Raw genomic sequence first — 17,743 nt, 5'->3', positions numbered from 1 at the left:
AACATTCGTTTTGGACAGATGACCAACTGAGCATTCTACTCAATGTACCGTCAATGAGCGCTGATGAAGATTTAATCAAAAGTGCATTACAGTGGCTTGGAAATACAATATCATTCAAAAGGAGGCAAATAAAAAAGTACTTAAGTAAAAATATGTATTACTTAAGTTGTTTTTTGGGGTACAGTGCCTTGCAAAAGTAGTCATCCCCCTTGGCGTTTTTTCCTATTTTGTTCCATTACAACCTGTAATTTAAATGGATTTTATTTGGAGAAGTGAAAAAAATACAAAAATAATACAAAAATAACGGAAAATGGTGTGTGCATATGTCTTCACCCCCTTCACCCCCTAAATAAGATCTGGGGCAACCAATTACCTTCAGAAGTCACATAATTAGATTAATAAAGTCCACCTGTGTGCAATCTAAGTGTCACATGATCTGTCACATGATCTCAGTATATATATATATATACACACCTGTTCTGAAAGGCCCCAGAGTCTGCAACACCACTAAGCAAGGGGAACCACCAAGCAAGTGGCACCATGAAGACCAAGGAGCTCTCCAAACAGGTCAGGGACAAAGTTGTGGAGAAGTAAAGATCAGGGTTGGGTTATAAAAAAATATCCGAAATTTTGAACATCTCACGGAGCACCATTAAATCCATTATTACAAAATGGAAAGAATATGGCACCACAACAAACCTGCCAAGAGAAGGCCGCCCACAAAAACTAATGGACCAGGCAAGGAGGGCATTAATCAGAGGCAACAAGGAGACCAAAGATAACCCTGAAGGAGCTACAAAGTTACACAGTGGAGATTGGAATATCTGTCCATAGGACCACTTTTAGCTGTACACTCCACAGAGCTGTGCTTTACGGAGGAGTGACCAGAAAAAAAGCCATTGCTTAAAGAAAACAAGAAGCAAACATGTTTGGTGTTTGCCAAAAGGCATGTGGGAGACTCCCCAAACATATGGAAGAAAGTACTCTGGTCAGATGAGACTAAAATTGAGCTTTTTGGCCATCAAGGAAAACGCTATGTCTGGCACAAACCCAACACCTCTCATCACCCCGAGAACACAATCCTCACAGTGAAGCATGGTGGTGGCAGCATCATTCTGTGGGAATGTTTTTCATCGGCAGGGACTGGGTAAATGGTCAGAATTGAAGGAATGATGGATGGTGCTAAATACAAGGAAATTCTTGAGGGAAACCTGTTTCGGTCTTCCAGAGATTTGAGACTGGGACGGGGGTTCACCTTCCAGTAGGACAATGACCCTAAGCATACTGCTAAAGCAACAAGTGCAACAAGAAGCAAAAAGTGGTTTAAGGGGAAACATTTAAATGTCTTGGAATGCCTAGTCAAAGCCCAGACCTCAATCCAATTAAGAATCTGTGGTATGATTTCTGTACACCAGTGGAACCCATCCAACTTGAAGAAGCTGGAGTAGTTTTGCCTTGAAGAGTGGGCAAAAATCCCAGTGGCTAGATGTGCCAAGCTTATAGAGACATACCCCAAGAGACTTGCAGCTGTAATTGCTGCAAAAGGTGGCTCTACAAAGTATTGACTTTGGGGGGTGAATAGTTATGCACGCTCAAGTTATTATTTTTTTGTCTCATTTCTTGTTTGTTTCACAATAAAAAAATATTTTGCATCTTCAAAGTGGTAGGCATGTTGTGTAAATCGAATGATACAAACCCCCTTTTAATTCCAGGTTGTAAGGCAACAAAATAGCAAAAATGCCAAGGGGGTGAGTACTTTCACAAGCCACTGTATCTGTATTTTACTATCTATATATTTCACAACTTTTACTTTACTACATCCCTAAAGAAAATAATATAATATTTTCTCCATACATATTCCCTGACACCCAAAAGTTAAATTTTAATTAGCAGGACAGAAAAATTATCCAATTCACACGCGTATCAAGATAACATCCCTGGTCATCCCTACTGTCTCTGATCTAGCATACTCACTAAACGCACATGCTTCATTTGTAAATTATGTCTGAGTGTTGGAGTGTTCCCCTGGCTATCTGTAAATAAAAAAACAAGAACATGGCGCTGTCCGGTTTGCTAAATTTAAGGAATTTGAAATGATTTATACTTTTACTTTTGATACTTAAGTATATTTTATTATTTACATTTACTTTTTGCTATCATTTTGATACAGGCAGATTGACTTTAGATGCAGTATAAAGTTACTCCACCTCAAGAATTCCATTTGGCGAAGGGCTCAGCACACGCATACTCAGAATGGCAAATGAAAAATAAGTGCACTCAGGCTATCCGGAAGGCCAAAGTTAGTTACTTTAAGGAGCAGTTCTCTCTCTGTGGGTCTAACCCCAAGAAGTTCTGGAAAATGGTTAAAGACCTGGAGAATAAACCCTCCTCCTCACAGCTGCCCATGTCCTTTAATGTTGATGATGTGGTTGTTACTGACAAGGAGCACATGGCTGAGCTTGTTAATCACCACTTCCTTAAGTCAGGATTCCTATTTGACTCAGCCAGGCCTCCTTGCCCGTCAAACATTTCCTCATCTCCCACCCCTTCTAATGCGACTAGCCCCAAAGCTCCTCCCGCTTTTTCTCCTGCCCCGTTACAAAGCTTCTCCCTGCAGGTGGTCACTGAGTCCGAGGTGCTAAAGGAGCTCCTTAAACTTGACCCCCCAAAAACATCTGTGTCAGATGATTTAGACCCTTTCTTCTTAAAGGTTGCTGCCCCTATCATCGCCAAGCCCGTCTCTCCTCTCTAGGGAGGTTCCCATTGCTTGGAAGGCAGCCACAGTCCTTTATTTAGAGGGGGAGATCAAGCTGATCCCAACTGTTATAGGCCTATTTCTATTTTGACCTGTTTATCAAAAGTGTTGGAAAAACTTGGCACTAATCAACTGACTGATTTCTGATGTATTCTCTCTGGTATGCAATCTGGTTTCCGCTCAGGTTATGGATGTGTCACTGCAACCTTAAAGATCTTCAATGAGGTCACCATTGCCCTTGATTCTAAGCAATGTTGTGCTGCTATTGACTTGGCCAAAGCTTTTGATACGGTAGACCATTCAATTCTTGTGGGCCGGCAAAGGAGTATTGGTGTCTCTGAGGGGTCTTTAGCCTGGTTTGCTAACTACCTCTCTCAAAGAATGCAGTGTATAAAGTCAGAACATCTGCTGTCTCAGCCACTGCCTGTCACCAAGGGTGTACCCCAAGGCTCGATCCTAGGCCCTACGCTCTTCTCAACAACAACATAGCTCAGGCAGTAGGAAGCTATCTCATCCATTTATATGCAGATGATACAGTCTTATACTCAGCAGTCCCCTCCCTGGATTTTGTGTTAAACGCTCTGCAACAAAGCTTTCTTAGTGTCCAACATGCTTTCTCTGCCCTTAACCTTGTTCTGAACACCGCCAAAACAAAGGTCATGTGATTTGGTAAGAAGAATGCCCCTCTCCCCACTGGTGTGAATACTACCTCTGAGGGTTTAGAGCTTGAGGTAGTCACCTCATACAAGTACTTGGGAGTATGGCTAGACGTTATACTGGGCTTCTCAGCACATATCAAAGCTGCAGGCTATGGTTACATCTAGACTTGGTTTCCTCTATCGTAATTGTTCCTCTTTCACCCCAGCTGCCAAACTAACCCTGATTCAGATGACCATCCTACCCATGATAGATTACGAGACGTAATTTATAGATCGTTGGATAAGGGTGCTCTCGAGAGGCTAGATGTTCTTTACCATTCGTCCGTCAGTTTTGCCACCAATGCTCATTATACAACAACACATCACTGCACTCTATACTCCTCTGTTAACTGGTCATCTCTGTATACTGTCGCAAGACCCACTGGTTGTTGCTTATTTCTAAAACCCTCTTAGGCCTCACTCCCCCCTATCTGAGACATCTACTGCAGCCCTCATCCTCCACATACAACACCCGATTTGCCAGTCACATTCTGTTAAAGGTCCCCAAAGCACACACATCCCTGGGTCACTTCTCTTTTCAGTTCGCTGCATCTAGCGACTGGAACTAGCTGCAAAAAAACACTCAAACTGGACAGTTATAGCTCAATCTCTTCATTCAAAGACTCAATCACGGACACTTACTGACAGTTGTGGCTGCTTCACATGATGTATTGTTGTCTCTACCTTCTTGCCCTTTGTGCTGTTGTCTGTGCCCAATACTTTTTGTACCATGTTTTGTGCTGCTGCCATGTTGTTGTCATGTTGAGTTGCTACCATGCTTTGTTAGCATGGCTGCAAGACATGACATGTTGTTGTCTTAGGCCTCTCTTTATATAGTTTTGTGGTGTCTCTCTCATCATTTTACTTTTTTCTTCCAAGATGGCGTAGCAGTCAGACGTGTATGTATATATCTTTTAACATCTTTTTCTTCGCATATCTTTTAAAAATATTTTCCTAAAAATCAACTTCTAAATACTCTCTTGCAACCTGCCTCACACAATGTGGCGTGGATCTGCTTTTTTCTAAAGTATTTCTATTTACTTCGGATCTGGAGTCTCTCAACTGAAGCTAGCCAGCTAACTACCTACCAGCTATCAGTTAGCAAACCATTGCTAGCAGTCATCAGCTAACCTTTAGATCGGAAAGCTCTCGCCAGTTCGATCAACGTGACTCAAACCAGAGCATAACGGTTCTATTTCTCTCCATATCCTCGGATTCCTACCGCAAACTCTGAACATTTTCATCTGGATCTTCGCAACTAGCTAACCGCAATCCCGGGTGACACTCCTGGCTAGCGTTTCCATCCCGGAAAAAGCCTGAAGCTAGCCCGGCCAGGGCTCCTATGCTACCACCGAAGCCCACTCCTGGGCTACAATATCCGGACCCCTTCTACTGCCGGTACGGGGCACGGAACCCCGCCGATCCTCTACGACTGGAATACCAACATAATCTTTCCGAGGATTCCAACAGGCCCCTCAGGTGCGACGCCCGCTGTAGGCCCATTCTGCTAACCTGCTAAGCCTGCTAGCTATCTAGAGCTACTTGGAAACCTACTAATTCCACGACTGGTCTATCGATGTCACCGCACGAAGAGGCACAAACAGACTCACCCCCATCGCAACGCCCCCCAAAGGCTAACTTGCTAGCCCCGGTCTGCTAACTGCTAGCTTGCCTGCCCCGGTCTGCTAACTGCTAGCACGCCTGCCCCAGTCTGCTAACTGCTAGCTTGCCTGCCCCGGTCTGCTAACTGCTAGCTTGCCAGCCCCGGTCTGCTAACTGCTAGCTTGTATAGCCCCGGCCTACTAACTGTTAGCGTGTTAGCATTGGCCTGCTAACTGTCTGAATTGCTGTGTCCCCAGTCAGCCAACCACTCACTGGAACCATATGTTCACTTGGCTATGCATGCCTCTCTCTAATATCATTATGCCTTGTCCATTACTGTCCTGGTTAGTGATCACTGTCTTATTTCACTGTAGAGCCTCTAGCCCTGCTCAATATGCCTTAACCAACCATGTTGTCCCACCTCCTACATATGCGATGACATCACCTGGTTTAAACGTCTCTAGAGACTATATCTCTCTCATCATTACTAAATGCCTAGGTTTACCTCCAATGTACTCACATCCTACCTTACCTTTGTCTGTACACTATGCCTTGAATCTATGCTATCGTGCCCAGAAACCTGCTCCTTTTACTCTCTGTTCCGAAGGTGCTAGACAACCAGGTCGTATAGCATTTAGCCATGCCCTTATCCTACTTCTCCTCTGGTGATGTAGAGGTTAATCCAGGTCCTGCAGTGCCTAGCTCCACTCCCACTCCCCAGGTGCTCTCATTTGTTGACTTCTGTAACCGTAAAAGCCTTGGTTTCATGCATGTTAACATTAGAAGCTTACTCCCTAAGTTTGTTTTACTCACTGCTTTAGCACACTCTGCAAACCCAGATGTCTTAGCCATGTCTGAATCCTGGCTCTGGAAAACCACCAAAACCCCTGAAATCTCCATCGCTAACTATAACATTTTCCGCCAAGTTAGAACTGCCAAAGGGGGCAGTGTTGCATCTACTGCAGAGATAGCCTGCAGAGTTCTGTATTACTATCCAAGTCTGTACCCAAACAATTTGAGCTTTTACTTCTAAAAATTCACCTTTCCAGAAACAAGTCTCTCACTGTTGCTATAGACCTTGCGATAGACCTCCCTCTGCCCCAGCTGTGCCCTTGATACCATTTGTGAATTGATTGCCCCCCATCTATCTTCTGAGCTCATGCTACTAGGTGACCTAAACTGGGACATGCTTAACACCCCGGCCATCCTACAATCCAAGCTTGATGCCCTCAATCTCACACCAATTATCAATGAACCTACCAGATACAACTCCAAATCCGTAAACACGGGCACCCTCATAGATGTCATCCTAACTAACTCGCCCTCCAAATACACCTCTGCTGTTTTCAATCAAGATCTCAGCGATCACTGCCTCATTGCCTGCATCAGTAATGGGTCTGCGACCAAACGACCACCCCTCATCACTGTCAAACACTCCTTAAAACACTTCTGCGAGCAGGCCTTTCTAATCGACCTGGCCGGGGTATCTTGGAATGACATTGACCTCATCACGTCAGTAGATGATGCCTGGCTATTCTTTAAAAGTGCCTTCCTTACCATCTTAAATAAGCATGCTCCATTCAAACATTTTAGAACTAGGAATAGATATAGTCTTGGTTCACTCCAGACCTGTCTGCCCTTGACCAGCACAAAAACATCCTGTGGCGTTCTGCATTAGCATCGAATAGCCCCCGTGATATGCAACTTTTCAGGGAAGTTAAGAACAAATATACACAGGCAGTTAGGAAAGCTAAGGCTAGCTTTTCCAAACAGAAATTTGCATCCTGTGGTACTAACTCAAAAAAGTTCTGGGACACTGTAAAGTCCATGGAGAACAAGAGCTCCTCCTCTCAGCTGCCCACTGCTCTGAGGATAGGAAACACTGTCACCACCGATAAATCCACTATATTGAGAATTTCAATAAGTATTTCTCTACGGCTGGCCATGCTTTCCACCTGTCTACCCCTACCCCGGTCAACTGCCCGGCACCCTCCACAGCAACCCGCCAAAGCCCCCACCATTTCTCCTTTACCCAAATCCAGATAGCTGATGTTCTGAAAGAGCTGCAAAATCTGGACCCCTACAAATCAGCCGGGCTAGACAATCTGGACCCTCTCTTTCTAAAATTATCTGCCGGAATTGTTGCAACCCCTATTTCTAGCCTGTTCAACCTCTCTTTCGTATCGTCTGAGATTCCCAAAGATTGGAAAGCTGCCGCGGTCATCCCCCTCTTCAAAGGGGGTGACACTCTAGACCCAAACTGCTACAGACTATCTATCTATCCTACCCTGTCTTTCTAAGATCTTCGAAAGCCAAGTTAACAAACAGATTACCGACCATTTCGAATCCCACCGTACCTTCTCCGCTATGCTATCTGGTTTCAGGGCTGGTCATGGGTGCACCTCAGCCACGCTCAAGGTCCTAAATGACATCATAACCGCCATCGATAAGAGACATTACTGTGCAGCCGTATTCATCAACCTAGCCAAGGCTTTCGACTCTGTCAATCACCACATTCTTATTGGCACACTCAACAGCCTTGGTTTCTCAAATGATTGCCTCGCCTGGTTCACCAACTACTTCTCTGATAGAGTTCAGTGTGTCAAATCGGAGGGCCTGTTTTCCAGACCTCCGGCAGTCCCCATGGGAGTGCCACAGGTTTCAATCCTGGGGCCGACTCTCTTCTCTGTATACATCAATGATGTTGCTCTTGCTGCTGGTGATTCTCTTATCCACCTCTACACAGACGACACCATTCTGTATACTTCTGGCCCTTCTTGGGACATTGTGTTATTAACTAACCTCCAGACGAGCTTCAATGCCATACAACTCTCCTTCTGTGGCCTCCAACTGCTCTTAAACTTAAGTAAAACTAAATGCATGCTATTCAACCGATCACTGCCCGCACCTGCTCGCCCGTCCAGCATCACTACTCTGGACGGCTCTGACTTAGAATACGTGGACAACTACAAATACCTAGGTGTCTGGTTAGACTGTGAACTCTCCTTCCAGAATCACATTAAGCTTTTCCAATCCAAAATTAAATCTAGAATTGGCTTCCTATATCGCAACAAAGCATCCTTCACTCATGCTGCCAAACATGGCCTCGTAAAACTGACCATCCTACTGATCCTCGACTTCGGTGATGTCTGGCTATGTGTGTCTCTGCTATAAAGGATCTCAGTTGCAATGTGTAAGGGACTCTCAGAGAATTCATTGATAGACTCTGAATTGATCTGAGAGTCACAGGGTTGTGATAGAGCTCATATAATTAAAGATGGACCTTGTGATAACTAACTGACTTGTGTGTGGTTTTCTCTCATGATTTGGTAAATAGAGAAAATTTCCACGACAGTCTCTGCTAGGTAAAGCCCCGCCTTATCACAGCTCACTGGTCACCATAGCAGCACCCACTCGTAGCACGCGCTCCAGCAGATATCTCACTGGTCACCCCCATAGCCAATTCCTCCTTTGGTCATCTTTCCTTCCAGTTCTCTGCTGCCAATGACTGGAACGAACTGCAAAAATCTCTGAAGCTGGAGACTCATATCTCCCTCACTAGCTTTAATCACCAGCTGTCAGAGAAGCTCACAGATCACTGCACCTGTACATAGCCCATCTGTAATGAGCCCATCTACGTATCTACCTAATCCCCATACTGCATTTATTTATTTATCTTGCTCCTTTGCACCCCAGTATCTACTTGGACATTCATATTCTGCACATCTACCATTCCAGTGTTTAATTGCTATATTGTAATTACTTTGCCACCATGGCCTATTTATTGCCTTACCTCCCTTATCTTACCTCCTTTGCACTCACTGTATATAGACTTTTTGTTTTCTTTTGTTCTACCGTATTGTTGACTATGTTTTGTTTATTCCATGTGTAACTCTGTGTTGTTGTATGTGTCGAATTGCTATGCTTTATCTTGGCCAGGTTGCAGTTGCAAATGAGAACTTGTTCTCAACTAGCCTACTTGATTAAATAAAGGTGAAATAAAACATTTAAAAAATCGTAATGTGTGTTTTGTCCTATATTATTAGTAGTTTTTGAACTCCCAGCCCTCGTCCTCGCACGAGGCCCTTTGCCTTTTGGCAGGACCTCATTGTAAACAAGAATTTGTTCTTAACTGACTTGCCTAGTTAAACAAAGGTTAAATAAGATTAAGAGGACACTGAATTTTAGATAGCTACCGTTAGCATTGCTAGCTATTTTTCACAAACTTTGCTAGCTAATGACAACATTGCCATGTCTTAAGTAAAATTTGACGTCACAATAATGCTGGCAAAATTGTTTCCTACTAAAAACTAGACTACTACTAGACTACTTTAGCAATGTCATCGTATTTCCAGGCACTATAGTGTAATTTAAACTAAATTTGTTAGCCTTTGTCCAGAATTACTGTGTTAATCACGACTTTAGGGCTCCACTATGGTGCCTCCGATAGAGGGCGGCTTGAGAACGTTCATAACAATGGCAACCTGTGAATATTTGCACGGTAGAATTCAATGGCTATAGTTAATTTTTACATGTTCTTTGTTTGAGCTGCTTTTGAAAGCAAACGTTGTTGAAAACATTATTGAAGTTGATTTTCATAATGGCAAGCTAGGACTGATGGTTTGGTTAGCTAAACTAGCAAGTATGTTTGTTTACTAAGGCAACTACTGACTGTAGCTATCTAGTAAACCTGCTAGCTACGTCTGTGTATGTTGAACACATTTCTACCAGCTAATGAGGACATTTCTAGAGGCACATGTGTTGCCAGTAGCACAGTTACAGTCACCAAAACTCTGGATAACATGAAAACAGCCTAACCAGCTCTGCTAGGCGTCTTGTTTTGCACGCTTTGTACAAAATAATAAAATGCAGTACTACAGGATATTTCTTAACGTAGCTCTTCATTAGCTAGCTACAACTTGCATGTTCATGTATCTCCAACCATGATCAACTGGCCATGACCTAACCATCTGGGTGGTCTTAACCAATCATAGCACAGTATGATACGTATGTTTACACATATGAATATTACAACCCCTTCTTTTAAAACAAAAGAAAAATGTTTCCATATTCTAAGGGTTTCTTTTGAATACATGCTCTGTAGTTTGAACTCAAGGTGAGTAACCATTTATATTGCATACTACACCAACTGAATCAACATAGACTCTGAAACAATAATCCAACATACTGTTACTTTTCGAACAAGGGATTCTCAGCAACTACGCTTTCACAGTATTTCAAACAAATACAATACCAAAGCATTTCAAGTGAACTTTCTATAATAAGTTTACAGTCTGGAACTCTTTTAGGGCAGCGATCCGCCTACACCCTTTGACATTTCACAGGTCTAGGACAGCTTTGGACTTGACCTCTCTTCCTGACCTTGTGCGATATGATGCTGAGCATGCTTCTGTGTCAGTCAACAGCTCTTGTGGTGTTGCAGGTAAGTATGTTGTATGTTGTGCTGTGTGTGTGTGTGTAGTCCATCACGTTCTCTTTCAGGGGAACAGTTCATCTCATCAGTGTGTTGTTCTTTTGTGTTCAGTAGGTGACGACGATTGCGGCGGTACACTGCTCCTTCTGCAGTGCGGAAGTGATATGAACGTTCAGTGTCAGCTGGCTGGATGACGACTGCTGGCTTCCAGAGGCTATGCTCCTGGATTCTAACTGACTCTCCGTCGATCAGTGGTGGCAGTGGTCTAGCTGACCTGTCGTAGTATCGCTTTTGTTGTTGTTGTCACGTTTTTCATGCATTTCCTTGTAGCTGACCTCAGGTTGCAGCTGCTGGTTGGTGCTGGGAAGGATTGCGCGAAGCCTGCGGCTCATCAACAGCTGGGCTGGTGATTTGAAGTTGTCAACTGGAGTGTTGCGGTATTCAAGGAGACTGAGGTAGGGGTCTCTCTTGTCTGCCTTTGCTTTGTCCATGAGTGATTTAGCAATCTGCACAGATTTTTCAGCAAGGCCATTACTTTGAGGGAATGTGGGCTTGTGGTGACATTTGTGAACTCCCATGCTTTTGTGAAGAATTCAAACTCATTTGATCTGTAACAGGGCCCATTGTCAGATATTAAAGTCTCTACAATACCATGCCTGGCAAAGGCTGCTTTCAGCTTGTGTATCACAGCTGCAGATGTGGTGCTGTGAAGCTTGTCAAGTTTGAAGTATCTGCTGTAGTAGTCCACTGTTACGATGTAGTCCTCGTTGTTCCAGGTCAACAGATCGGTTGCCACGACCTGCCAGGGTCCGTCTGGGATACAGTGAAGTAACATTGGCTCTTTGGTGTTTGAGGGGCGTCGTTCAAGACATATGGCACATTTACCAACAATGTCCTCTATTTGTTTGCACATTCCAGGCCAAAACAAAATGTCCCGTGCTCTCTGTTTGCACTTTTCAATGCCCATGTGTCCAGCATGGATCTTTGTCAAAATCTCTTCTCTGAGTGGTAGGAATGAGGATTTTCTCTCCTTTGAAAATTATTCAGTTGATCTGTGATAGTTCATCACGATGTTTCCAGAATTCTGAGAAGGTCTGTGGGCATTTTCTCCTCTCCTCAGGCCATCCATCCTGTATGACTTTCCCCAGCTGTGCGAGTTGTGAGTCCTTTTCTGTTTCTGCTTGGATCTCCTTCAGTTTTGTGTCACTAACTGGTAAGTTGCTGTACACAGTGTGCACTTGCATGTCCATGTCTTCACTGAGGCTGCTGTCCTTATATGTAAGAAACTTCCTGGAGAGTGTGAATTGGTTCTGGTTCTCTCGTGATCAAGTCTTTCATATTCTGGAAAGCAATGTCGTCTTGCTTGTCCCAGAGAAACTCACTGGACTGCTTTAGCAGTTGACGCAGAGGTGCATTAGCATTGGAGAGGCTGGGTGCGAACTTGGCTAAGTAGTTGACCATGCCAAGCACTGTTTCCAGCTCTGCACGGTTCTTTGGTGGCTCCATTTCATTTATAGGTGAGATCTTCTGTGGATCTGGCTTGATTCCAGTCGCTGTGAGAAGATGTCCGAAGTAGCTGACCTCTGTAGCGCCGACTGTGCTCTTATCGGGGTTGAGCCGGACTCCTCTCTCGTGGGACCTTTTCAGCATCGCGCTTAGGTTTTGGTTGTGCTCCTCTTTGGTTCGACCATAGACAAGGATGTCGTCCACAATTGCCACAACTCAGTCGAGGCCTTCGTACACTTTGTTGATCTTTCGCTGAAACTCATCTTGGGCTGAGATAATCCAAAAAGGCAGGCGACGGAACCTGTAGCGTCCAAATGGTGTGTTGAATGTTGTGAGCTTAGATAACTCTTCTGTGAGCTTGATAGCCCAGTAGCCTGATCCAGCGTCCATGACACTGAAGTAGTGTGCTCCCGCTAACTTGTGTGTGATGCCATCTAGCGTCGGTAAAGGATAATGGGGGCGTTTGAAAGCCTTGTTCAAGTCTCTTGGGTCGAGACATACTCGGAGCTTGCCTGTGCGTGGTTTCTCCACCACCACTAACGTGTTTACCCAGTCAGTTGGTTCTGTAACCTTGGTGACTATGTCAGATTGCTCCATGCAATCTGGTGCTGTCACTGAAAAAACTATCTTGATGAGGTCCATGTCTAAACATGCTTTAAGACCTAGTACTGCAGGTGCTCTAGTGTCAACAACATAAAAGTCCAACATCATGTCACTTTCCTTGTATTTGCATTTGAAAGTGCATGTGCCTTTTACTGGGAGCTGTTCACCACCATAACCAGTCAGTCTGCGTGTGGTGGGCTGTAGCTCGTACTCAGATGTCAAGCTGCTTACTTATTCAGAGGAATAATGTTTACTTGTGCACCAGTGTCTAGTTTGAACTTTAGCTCTGTGCCTTGTGTTCCTATCTCAATGTCAGCAAAGGCTTGCTCTGTCTCTGATATTTGACTTTTCTGTGTCACTGATTCAATAAACAGTTCATCAATGTTTGACTATTTGATTGACATTTCATCTTCACTCACTGTGTGTACTGTTTTTCCACGGTAAGCTCTGCACACTTTTGCAAAGTGATTCCATTTTCCACATTTGTTTAAACATATGAATATTACACTAGGGTGAGTAAAATGTTCAGAGTGTCTGGAAGTAGTTGGCAAGTTAGCCAACTTTTGACAGTTAGCTTGGGTGCTTGACTGTCATTGTGAGGTCAGAATGCTTGGATCAACATACTCCTCAGCCAGAGCGTCCGGTGTGCGCTCTGAACACTCTGAGAGAAAAATGCTCTGAATTTAGACGCACAGAGCGCACTCTGGCACATCATAGTGAATTTGAGGTAATTTATGAAAGCACCCAAATTCCCTCAACCACAGGCCATTAGCAGAATGTGAGGATTTTCTAATATGAGTACGAGCCTGATATTGAAGGGCTTTATAAGACAAATGAGTGGGCACCCAATTGCCCTGGGAAACGTCGTAGGGGACATTGAGCACATGTTATCGGAGCAAGTGAACCTTGCGATATGAAATCCTGCCAAATACTTGACATATGCCAAAAGGATAATGTTTGCAAATATAGGTTGTGCTGGCAATCATTAAAACTAAACTAATGGATAGAAACCAATACAATATGGAGAACATGTAAAAACTAAAACTAAACTCTTTAATACTCTTAAAATACAGACACAGGTAAAACATTTTTTTGGACATTCTATACCTCTACCAAACAACCTAATTTCAGATATAAACTTCATCTAAAATATGTTCTGGAGGTACACATTTTCACAAACCATACATTACTCCTGATTTGAAATGTCCTAAAAAGGATTTTGAAAGTGCTAATTATAAAATTATAATAAGGGAACATCAAAGCCAATGTCACAGGGCCCTATAAAACACACTGTTTAACAAACACAATTTCATACATTACGCCATTGACATTGAGTGCCAAGTTGTCTCATAAAACAATCCCTTTCAACTATAAAAAAATATATAAATACAATGCAGTAGCTAAATACAGTATAACTGGCAAATTACTGATTTGATACATATATATATATAACAGTATCATAACATAGAAAAATAAGTTAATAGACCATATTCGCCATTACATTTCAAGTTTTACTTCTTGTCACTTCCAGAATAAATAAGTAAATTGATGATTGCATGTGTAAACAGCAGTAAAATGTATTTATAGTGTTACAGTGGTGATTTGGTGAACCACATTTATGAGATAAGTAACCTTGCCTGAGACCAGAAGACTTGTGCTAGCTAATACCTAGTCTAATACACAGTCTTGTGGCATGCAGGAGACAGTGATGTGCAGTCTTTCGCACTAGTGAAATGTGTGGTGTGATTTAACCCCCTGCCTCTGATTCCAGTGAGAAGAGAGGAGTGGTTATGGTCTGGGTCCTCCATGATAGACAGTAGATGACTACAGTCCCTCTATAGACACACACAGACTACCCATCACCACACTGCTGTCCTGCACATCAACAACTACACACACAGACAGACAAAGAGGGGGAGAAGGAGCAGAAAGGGAGAAGAAGTAAAAGAAAAGGAGGGAAGACAGAGAGTCGCACACAGAAAAAGAGAGAGATTACTTCCTGTTGCACAAGTTGACATAAACACCTAGTTTGCGACACTCTATACACACACACACAATACTTACTGTTCAGACTGGTCTCAATCAGGTCCTGTTGTTGCTCCAAAATCAAATCAAATCAAATTTATTTACATAGCCCTTCGTACATCAGCTGATATCTCAAAGTGCTGTACAGAAACCCAGCCTAAAACCCCAAACAGCAAGCAATGCAGGTGTAGAAGCACGGTGGCTAGGAAAAACTCCCTAGAAAGGCCAAAACCTAGGAAGAAACCTAGAGAGGAACCAGGCTATGTGGGGTGGCCAGTCCTCTTCTGGCTGTGCCGTGGTGGAGATTATAACAGAACATGGCCAAGATGTTCAAATGTTCATAGATGACCAGCATGGTCCAATAATAATAAGGCAGAACAGTTGAAACTGGAGCAGCAGCACGGCCAGGTGGACTGGGGACAGCAAGGAGTCATCATGTCAGGTAGTCCTGAGGCATGGTCCAAGGGCTCAGGTCCTCCGAGAGAGAGAAAGAAAGAGAGAAAGAGAGAATTAGAGAGAGAGAGAGAGCACACTTAAATTCACACAGGACACCGAATAGGACAGGAGAAGTACTCCAGATATAACAAACTGACCCTAGCCCCCGACACATAAACTACTGCAGCATAAATACTGGAGGCTGAGACAGGAGGGGTCAGGAGACACTGTGGCCCCATCTGAGGACACCCCCGGACACCTCCATGATATTAGGGATCCTAAAGTAGGCCACTCACCAGAAGTCAGACAGGACCAATCACAACAGGTCAGTTGTCAGGCAACGGTCTGTACATTCACAGATCTACAGTCTGTCATCTCTAGACCAATTCAGTCTACATCAGTCTTCCATAAAGAGCGACGCCACAGAGAAACACATAGCTCATCACTATCAGGTCTATTGATTTCGTTTTTTTTCTACCTGGCAGTAATGTTGTCTGTTACTTTCAGTCTTGCCAGGGAAATCTCAGCTTTGTCTATTTTTTTATATGCATGCACAGGTAATGTACAAAACACTATTTTTTCCTAACCTTTCCATTTGTGGGTTGCATCCATCTAGTACCCCCCTCAGAATCACCCGTCTGGTCTTGTTATTCTTTATGTCCACATGAATCACTGTCAGTAGAAACAAGGCATGGCTTACTGAATCACATCTGACACTCCACACCTGACCCAGGAAACATTTCAGAGTTGCTCCATCAAGCCTGTCAGTTTCTCTCTAGATACCTGATCGGAAGCTAAAATTCTACACTGGCATGGGTTCCATCAAGGACAATAACAGAGTATTTACACTGGGTGGACAAAACATTAGGAACACCTGCTCTATCAATGACCTGACAGACCAGGTGAATTCAGGTGAAAGCTATGATTCCTTATTGATGCCACTTGTTAAATCCACTTCAAATCACTGTAGATGAAGGGGAAGAGACATGTTAAGAAGGATTTTTAAGCCTTGAGACAATTGTGTGCCATTCAGAGGGTGAATGGGCAAGACAAGATATATAAGTGCCTTTGAACGGGGTATGGTAGTAGGTGCCAGGTGTAACTTTAGACCGTCCCCTCGCCCATACCCGGGCGCGAACCAGGGACCCTCTGCACACATCAACAACAGTCAACCACGAAGCATCGTTACCCATTGCTCCACAAAAGCCGCGGCCCTTGCAGAGCAAGGGGAACCAAGGTCTCAGAGCAAGTGACGTCACCGATTGAAACGCTATTTAGCGTGCACCACCACTAACTAGCTAGCCGTTTCACATCCGTTACACAGGTGCACCGGTTTGAGTCAAGAACTGCAACGCTGCTGGGTTTTTCACACTCAACAGTTCCCATGCGTATCAAGAATGTCCAACACCCAAAGGACATTCAGCCAACTAGACACAACTCTGGGAAGCATTGGTGTCAAATTGGGCCAGCATCCCAGTGGAATGGTTTCGTCACCTTGTAGTCCATGCCCTGACGAATTGAGGCTGTTCTGAGGGAGGTGCAAGTCAATATTAGGAAGGTGTTATTAATGTTTTGTACAGTGTATGAGTGAGTGAGTCAGTGTATGAGTGAGTGAGTCAGTGTATGAGTGAGTGACTGTGTGTATGTGAACACTCCATTATTCCTTACCGTTGCTGTAGTTGTAGTGGCTGGTCTTGCCAGGTGGGGGCTTGGGCAGGGAGAGAGGGGTCTCCTCAGAGGGAATGTCCAACAGGGAGTACTCTACAAACAGCCTGACCACGCTGCTGTCTGCTGCCGCCCGAGACTCAGGCCTCAGTGTCTGAGACATGATCTCCACACGCACACGCTCAGATTTTGGATTGGATTTTGGAAAGTCTAGTGGTTATTATTGCTGTTGTGGATCCCTATTCAATAGGCTGATGATGGGTCTATAGGAACACACCATAGAATCTTAACCTACCAGCCAGGGTAGTAATGACGAAAGTATTCCACACAGTCATGGCCCCATGTCAGTATGTAATTGAACATTTTATAAAATGCATAAAAGAAAACAACACATTCTAGTCAAAACATTGAAAGGCTTAAAGAAATATAAGTCTTCTCTGATATCCATTTCTTCAGACAACAGCTTCGCCTCAGATAGAAACAGATAGTGTTTAGGTGATGGACGGCTGGAACCATGTCTGTCTAACTAGCCTGGCATTTGCCTGAAGGCTCCGCTCTCCTGTGCTCTGATTGGCTTAATGCCATTCTCGCTGTCCAATCTGTTGCAAGAAGTGCACAGAAATAAATATTTTTTATACTTCCTAATATGTTTGAAGGGGCAGGTAGCCTAGTGGTTAGAGTGGTGGACTTGCAAGATCAAATCCCCGAGCTGACAAGGAAAAAATCTGTTGTTCTGTCCCTGAACAAGGCAGTTGACCCACTTAGGCCATAATTGAAAATAAGAATTTGTTCTTTAACTGACTTGCCTAGTTAAATAAAGGTTAAAACACTGAAATATAAACTTCTACATACAAGCAACTCACTTGCAGAACAATTGCTCCCATCCAGATGATCAGTGAGAAATATTTTTCTAGCTATTTTTCTAAGCTTTTCTATTCATCAACAACAATAATGCTGCTAATATTAAATAGGACATCACATCTCTACAGTGCAAACCCACACCATGAATGATTCATGAAC

This window comes from Oncorhynchus mykiss, chromosome 2 (assembly GCF_057628025.1).
Source record: "Oncorhynchus mykiss isolate SJ-2025 chromosome 2, ASM5762802v1, whole genome shotgun sequence".
Taxonomy (NCBI): Eukaryota; Metazoa; Chordata; class Actinopteri; order Salmoniformes; family Salmonidae; genus Oncorhynchus; species Oncorhynchus mykiss.
This window is presented reverse-complemented; position numbering follows the sequence as displayed.